We start from the raw sequence: 9,021 nt of genomic DNA, 5'->3' as shown, positions 1-9,021 counted from the left end.
TTTGGCTTAGATTATTATTCTAGGCATTGCTATAATTTCAGAACTTTTTCTTCTTCTTCTTACAGACAGGTCGCTATGCACTTGGTCCTTCCACTGGAAGCATGGCCGCGCCTGTTTTCGTTGTCCACGCATGAATCTCGAATGGGAGGCATTTTTTGCTGAAGCATCATTTTCCATGGATTTTTATTCGCTTTACTAAGCCTATATCGCCATTGCACTCATACAGTTCATGGTTACATCTTCCTCTAAATGCATCTCTCATGCCGACGGCTCCAAAAATATTGCGAAGTACAGTTCTCTCAAATACTGCAAGTGCTTTCTCCTCTCGGGTCGTCATCGTCGATGTTTCTGCGCCATATAATATGACTAAAATAATGAAAGACTTATAGAACGTTCTCAACTACCCATCGATGCCAAAGTAGTACCTCTTGGCAAGAATAATTTTGAGCTTGATCTCTAGGTTTAGATTATTGTATGTGACCTTCATGTACTTTGTCTTGCCCTCGTTCACCAATATCATCTGCGTTCCCTGTAGCATTATACTTTTAGAATAGACAGTGCCACGGCGGTTCAGATAAGGAAAAAGACGCACGAAATGGAATCATCCTGTCCAAATTCCTTCCCAATTTTGACGGAACTGACAGTTGTGCTCAATGTCATTCTGTAAAACCGGAAATTTTTGTTGGGATACCATATTTAGACATAGCGTCAAATATGCAGCTCAAGCGGTTTCGTCAGGTCTATAATACTATCGAAAAATTTTCTATGCTATAAAAAATGTACCTAAAGTTGACATTTTTTTCTTCTTTTAAATTGCTTTCAGAGCATCCCTAACGTCGCTATATAAATAACTACTCGCATATGCAACTAATACATGTTTTTGTGTATTTGTTGTAAATTTCGTGCGTGTGTTAGCATTTTGTTGTGAATTTACGCTTTTAGTTTATTACACTTTGGTAAAATATCCCATTTGGGGAGGTGTTGTAATCATTTTAGTTACAACAATCATATATATAAATGCACAAGCACACACACACACACATACATGGCGCATAAATTCAGTTAACTTCAGCGAGGTTAAAGTTCAAGCAGCTTGGTCAGCGTTTTCCAAGATGGACTGTAATATATATTCTGTCGCTGTGTCAACCCCTCCTGTCCTCCTGCGACTTCCATGACATATGAGCACACATACTTCTAAATATAGAATATTCATGTATTTGATGAGGTCGTTGCACATTTGAAACAGTTACATATACACATGTGTATACGTACACACCTATCATTTATTTATGCATGTGTATTAATTGGTCTTACTTTCAGTTGTTTGTGTGTGGTGGTAAATTTATTGGTCACCGGAGACACATTTGTACACATTTCACATAAATGAAGTTTTGTATATTTATTGGCATTTTGTACTATATAAATAGTAATATAGAGAAAATACATATGTATATGTATATAAGTTAACATAACCTCACCTTCCTATTTAACTATTTCATATTAAGTCTAATTGCATAAAAGTTGTGGATTATATAATATAACCAGCTACGGTTAGGTTAAATGATAGAATCGTCCATTCTTCAGTTTGGCGGATTAGGACACTCTGACTAGTATACGTACGTGTATGTACAGTAGTTTGTGAATCCAGACGAAATCATATAAAAACTTGATGCTAGAAATGAGGAGTATAGACCCCGCTTCATTAGTCTTGATCACACAGTCAGCAAAGTCAAAGCTTATACCTCCACCTCCACTTGAAAGACGCTGCAATTGTCAGGAAGAACTTAACTGGAGCTGTTGAAAAATGTCCCACAGTGCACTCCTTCATAAAAAAGGGTGCAACCTCTCTCTCCTTCAGTGAGTCCTTTACTCGCCACCCTCCAATAAATGTGAACAGAAAAACGACAGTCAGGGCAAGGCTCGGCGACCTGGTAATTCAAGTATTTTGAATAAAATCAAAGTGTGTCTCAGTCATCTAAGTACCCAGATGCTCAAAGTCGGAGAACAACTTTTGCGGTCTTTTAGTTTGCGGCTAAATTCACCAGTTCAAAGCATGGCCTTCAATGCCATAATTGATGTAGTTCGTTGTGGACCACAAATACTAACGAGAGCAGCGCGTTCTTTTCGACGCCTTCTACCATACAAAAATTTCTTAGAACATTATCAGCTTAGTTATGACTTCATAAAGCCAAATAACTATCTTTTATCAATGACTCTTAACGCCAATGCAGGGCAATGGATGTCTTCCATGCTCTTTCCTCGCTGTTGGGCTTATGCGAGAACTTCTTGTCTAGGTTAAGCCCTATGTACTGATCTCTGTCAGCAGGCCGAAAACGCATTCCTCACATTGATGGTGGATCCACATCCATCATTTTGCACTTGCTAATGAATAAAACCAGTTCTGTCTTTCTATGCTTTATGGAGAGGTCATTTTCAGCAGGCCAGTTGCTTATGTTACTAAGGTACCCCATAAGTTAGCTCATATACGGTATACAGAAATTGTTTCTCAACCACTAGTGCTAGATCGCACGCATAGGCAATCACCCGGCAGCCGACTGTCTCAAGCTATTCCAGCAGATCATTTACAGCCATGATTCAGAGAAATGGTGATACAACCCCTCTTTTTGGGATACCTCTGCTCATATTCCGTATAGCCCCATTCCGCCACGATTGTTCTATCGGAAAGAAGTTAGAAGAAATGATGCTTAAGGGTCGCTTTAATCGCAAACCTATTCAAAGCTTTAATGCCACTTCTGGCAGAATTGAATGCCCCTCGATATCGAGAAACGTCCCCCCTGCAATCTCCTTGTAAAAAGCAGTGTCCACTGACATACTTTTATAATAGGCATCCATTGCTCTTGAACGTTTATTTCTTGCAATACTACGCCTTACGTGCAGATCAGATTCTCTAAAGTTTGCAATCAGAAAGAGAATCGAATAATGATTATAGTGATCCTCTAACTTTTCGATACCATTTTTATATATATTAGGAGTTGTCCTCTGCTTCAAAATTGTCCTCAGTTTCGGCGATCATCTCTATATTCGACAAAAATTTCTTCCGAGCGAGCATTCTTTTGAGATCTGAGAACAAGAAATAATCGCTGGGGACCAGATCTGGAGAATACGGTGGATGCAAAAGCATTTCATAGTTCAATTCATGGATTTTTGCCATCATTTTCACAGACTTGAGATACGGTGCATTGTCTTGGTAAAACAACACTTTCTCGTTCTTTAAATGCGGCCATTTTTCGGTGATTTCGTCCTTTAAACGGTACAATTAAGTTATTTAATAGTGGCCGCTGATGGTCCTTCCTTTTTCAAGGTAATTAATAGAAAGTATTCCATTCGCATTCCATAATACAGACGCCATAACCTTGTCAGCAGATTGTTGCATTTTTCCATGCTTTGGAGCCGTTTCATCGTCTGCAGTTCACTCGAATGACTATCGATTGGACTTCGGAGTGAAATGTTTCATCCATTGTCACGCAAAAGTTCTGGTTTATTACACTCGAGCATCTTCTAATACTGCTCCGAATCATCAACTCGTCGTTGTTTTTGATCAAAAACGATTTCAAGCGGCACTCACTTTGCACAAAGCTTTCTCATACCGAAATATTTCTGAACGATATGATATTCACGTTCAGTTAATATCTTCAGAGTTCCACTGCGTTCATTGTCTTCGGTCCTTTACTCCTTTTAAACTTCACATACCGATCCTTGATGGTTGATATTCCTGGGGATGAATTAGCTTCAACTATATTTTTCCCCTTCAAAAAACAATATTTTATCAAAAAAGTTTAAAAATTTTAAATTAGTCACTAACACCTAGTAAATAGTCAAATTAATATCTAAATAATATAACTTCTGAGTTACGCATATATTATTTTCATTTCATTATTTCATTTTACTTCAATAAAAAACATACATACTAAATATTCTCAACACATAACTTATCCTTAAATGCCTTTAAAAATTCACCGACTGAATTTCTCCCTGCACAAATGAAAAATCACATGGAAGCGCATACAAATGTACACACCAATACATATTCATTGTGCCTCGTTAACATTCCGTTGCAAGTATGTTTGCATAAAAAGAAACAAAGGCAGGAAGCTCCACATTGCGTCTTTTTCTAGGATCCACTGCGCACTGCTGGCTGGTTATTATCCTTCCTTTGTCAGCATTTTATGCCACCGATTGTTGGCATCCTTTTCCCCATTCGTTTGTTGTGCCTCGAATTTTTATGCATTTTTCTCTACGTAGATATTCGCCTTTTGCATACTTTATACATACATATTTTGCTGTGAAATTTATGTGCGCCATTGTTTTTATGGCATGCACCCATTTGACTCCCTGCTACACTCGCCCGCTTGTTGACTGGCTGACGGTCGTTTAAAGGAAAAGTCGGTAGTCAAAGAATGGGGGCTAGTTAACGAAGAGAAAGCGTCATATATATGCAATGTAAATATGTATACATAAACCGTTGGCATATCTATATTTCAGAGATTTTTTATATGCGGCCATATGTTGGGGTATCAGGGGTTGTTGTTGTCGCGTTTTCCATATAAATGACGTCGGTGGCATGGTATTTACTGCCATCCAATCATAGTAATCCCAACCAAGTGTCATATTATTTTTATTTATGCAATAACAACTACACAAAAAACAATAAAAATTCGCAACACAGTTGAATATTGTGCCAAAGGATATGAAGGATATGCCGATGAATGCATGAAAAAAGAGTTTATTTATATAAAAATACAAATTTATATACACTTTTTATGGGCTCTCTTATAGGTTGAAAGTACGAGTAGGTGATAGCTAGACAATAATACCGTTAAATAAGTTTTCGAGATGGTCTTAACTTGTGATATCGAGACAAGCACAAGAAGATATAAAGCTCTCATAAATTCTACATTTTTCCAAATATAGAGGGCATTTACCTTTAACGCAAACCGCTAAAACTCACTTTTTAACCAAAAATCTTAAAACAATCCGATATATTCCCGATAGATCACTTGAAAGATTCCTACTTCCCACCTCTTTAAATAACTGCTCTCTGTCACCACAAATTTATTAATACGATTGATGTCAATCGCACCAACTTGGGTAGGTTCGTCAGAGGTGTGTCCACCGAGATATTTCAATCTCAGTCTAGCAAAAGTTGAACAATAGATAAAGAAGTCACAAGATAATTCTAACTCGCCTTCTTCCAAACCGCTTTGGCAAAGAGTGTCCGTAAGAATATTTACTTCAGAACATCTACAATTGTGGCGAGCGAGATTGACTTTGCTGGCAGCTAGTAGTTCGAAAGACCTCTTACGGTTCACTCTGGCTCAGAAAGATCCGGCAGTCGGACAAGTTCTGAATGTTGACCACACCTTGCTGAGCTCATTGTCGGCTCAGTTCCGGTTACGCAGATCTGACTGGTGTGGGATATTTCAATCTCAGTCTGCCAAAAGTTGGACAATAGAGAAAGAAGCTACAAAATGATCAGCGCTTGCTGAGCTCCAAAACCAAAACTCTTCTTCATCGGAAAGCCCGCTCTCTTCCAATGGGATGAAATTGGGGAAAGCGTGCCCATCCTATTTGTCGGCTTGTCGGCTTTGCAGTTTTTGGCTACAAGCTTGTTTGCTCTGAGATTTTTCGGGCTCAACCTAATTATGATCCAGTCTTACCGAAGTACATCATCGACTAAACTAACTGTTTTAAGAAGTATTGTGATGCTCTATATTCAACTGATTCAAGTCTAAGTTAACACTTTGCCCATAATTTAATATGTAAATTTAACTATGTAATATATATATTTCTTGTACATATATGTGTACATATATTGAATTGATATAAACATGAATATGTCTTCTGTTATTTCCACCATATTTGTTATTTTATTATTTTTTGCCTAAGCTTCATTTTTATTGTTTTCTCTTTTACTTTCTCTTCTACTTTTTTTTGCTCTTCTTAATACCCTTCGAAACATCACGCTTCATAATGGCGCGCAAACAATGTTGAATATACCCCACACTACTTATCGGAAAGCTAAGCTTTTTGGCTGCGTCACACTTATGTATGTATATATGTATTAATATATTTTCAAAATGGTGTAACAATACATATGGCGCATACCCATGATTATCTAATGCGTTATCTTACCATATCAGGATGTTACAGGCTACCATACATACTTGCCAAGCTCTAAATACATATCCATTGATAAAGCTTTTTTATAGCTTTCCATATAATTTGCCATAAACCTACTGTATAGATTATTTTTCTTAAAATGAATCCAATTTCAGTGCACTTGTGCTTCAACGACAATAAGATAAAAGAAATAATAAGAAAATGTGTATAGATATTTATAAAGGGTGATACATTTCTAGGTCCCCTACTTAAAAAAAACACAGAAACTTCAAATTTAATGGGAAATGTTTATTTTCATTCGAAAGAACAATCTTTGCCATTTATTTTTTGAGGACTATCTCTTTCAACTGTTGGCTATGTCCAAGATGGTCCAACCATTGATTTCAATTTTCGATGACTCGTTCGACTATCTGGCAATGGTACGCGTGATATTTTGCTTCAAGGACTAAATCGAAGCGGGATTGTCCGCATAAAGTGGAGAGCTTACATATCCTCACAGGAAAAAGTCTAACAGTGTGATATCACTCTATCTCAGTGGCCAATCGACCGGCCGAAAACGTGAAATTCTCTGCTCAGGTTCTCTCAATAAATCCATTGATTGATGCAATGTGAGTGACGACGTCTTGTTGAAACCAAATGTCGCCAAGATCACGATCTCGTCGCCGAGATCAAACTAGTCGGTTGTAATGGCGCGTGTACGGTCGCCATTGATGGTAACATTCTCACCGGCATCATTTTTGAAAGAATATGGATCGATGATTCCACCGTCAAACTGTTGTTTTTTCTGAATGAAGTGGCAGCTCTTGAATCTGGCCAGGTTGCTCTCCGTCCCAAATGTAGTAATTTTGCTTCTTTACATACCCATTGAGCCAGGAATGGCCCTCATCGCTGAACAAAATTTGGCTCGAAAACGCGGGATCTTCCTGAAACTTTTCAATAGACCATAGATCGAAGCGATGTTGCTTGGGAACGTCGATGGGTTTCTGTTCTCACACAAGCTGTATTTTGTACGCGTTCAGTTTAAGATCTCAATGTAAAGAGCGCCAAGTCGCTCTATACGTGGGCTGATATTTTTCTTCACTGCGCGCTGAACGTGTTCCCAAGCTCGGTGATGGTGTTGCGACTAGTACTCTAGTAGGGATCCATGGGATCCATGGAAATCAAGTTATAAACCACCCTACATCTCTTGATTAATATGAAGGAGTGTCACCGGGATGACAGTTCTTGACCGGTTAGGTATCCGGATCAGTTCCGGTTAGGCGGATTCGACTGGTGTGGGAACGGCTTTGTAGTATTTACGAGTTGTATGGGTTATTATACTTGATACTGAGCCGGATTCCTAACCAGTCAAGGATTGCCAACCCGATGACGCTCCTCCAAATAACTCCAGAGATGTTTTCTGTCTTTACTATAATAGCAACAACACATAAATAAGCACCGACGTGCATCGATCGTTCCAACCAGTAACATTTCCACCTTTTCCAATTCCGTCTACGACATTCAAATTACCCCACACACTGTCCGTAGCGGCTAAGTCTTTTCAACTACGTCCCTGCTATACATAAAGCATCTCTTTTACTTATCACTATGACATATGTATATTAAATTTGTCTCCATGATAACATAAAGTGAAATAGACCGACCAGCACTATCGGCGTGCGGCATTTACTTTGCCTCGAAGCTTTATGATTGCAACCGCATTGTAAATCACGGTGATGAATATGTTTTGATAGAAATTTAAGAGCGAATATTTCTATGATTCCCAGCAATTGCGGCGCTGCATTGGCTCAGCAACAACAACTACGATAAGATCACCGCCGACCCATAAAGCAGCGCTGAGAATGCAAACAGCTTTCGGGAAGCACACCACTTTATGGCGGCTCCTTTACACCGCGCCACAGCAAGCAATTTCCCTCCAAAGCCTGTTGTGACCACAGTCAAGCGGCAGCCAGTTCCAGTCCAGCTTTGGCGAGTAAGAGTAATTATCTCAGATATGAGTTGGGTTCTGCTGAGCATATTCGTTGTTTAGATATCAGACAACTAAGACCAGCTCTGACAGTAATCGTAGGCAAGCTTATATGCAGCTCTCCTTATGTGTGTGCCCATCTTTCAGACTTGCCACTTGACCGTCTTGCAGGTGTGTCGTAAATGATTAACTACGAAATTGCTTATGTATATACGTAAGTATATATGTGTGTGCGCAATGATTATTTGCTGGGATGGATTGTGACATGTTGAAGGCATAATTTTGCTAAAATGATTATTTTCGATATGCCAATTTTCGGTTTCATATCATTATGCGCTGCAGCAAAGTATTAAATCAGAAACTCATATTATATGTAAATATGTATATTGCAGTATAGAGCGTTAAAATTTTATTGTTATGATAATCAAATTGTTGTTTTTGCGATTTTAACTGACTCATGTGTACATACATATGTAGGCACAGGAAGTCTGCCGTTTCGTTGCAAATTGGTTTGGCTGCAGGACTTATTGTGAGTGATTTTTGACAAGGGTCCAATTGGACATCAAATAATATATATACATATAGATATATATGCTTTGCGTACATATATTCAGATATCAGTATGATTTTATGCAAAGCAATGCCAACATTGCATAAATGTATACACAGTCTGTTGGGAAAGCGTGTGAACAAAAAAGGTCTCAACAAATTTGACCAAGCAACACCATTCGAAATCTATTTGGGTTAGCGATTTTCACTCGGAATGAAAAAATGCATTACTTGAACGATAGTTTATGTTTCTTCTTCTCTATTAACGTAGAACCGCGTAATAGCCGAATTTACAACAGCGCGCCAGTCGTTCTTCCTTTCCTCAATTAGATATTCCAAGTGTAGCCAGGTCCTTCTCCACCTGA

The sequence above is a fragment of the Bactrocera dorsalis genome, chromosome 1 (assembly GCF_023373825.1).
Source record: "Bactrocera dorsalis isolate Fly_Bdor chromosome 1, ASM2337382v1, whole genome shotgun sequence".
NCBI lineage: Eukaryota > Metazoa > Arthropoda > Insecta > Diptera > Tephritidae > Bactrocera > Bactrocera dorsalis.
The sequence above is the reverse complement of the archived record's forward strand: the minus strand, read 5'-3'. Positions refer to the sequence as shown.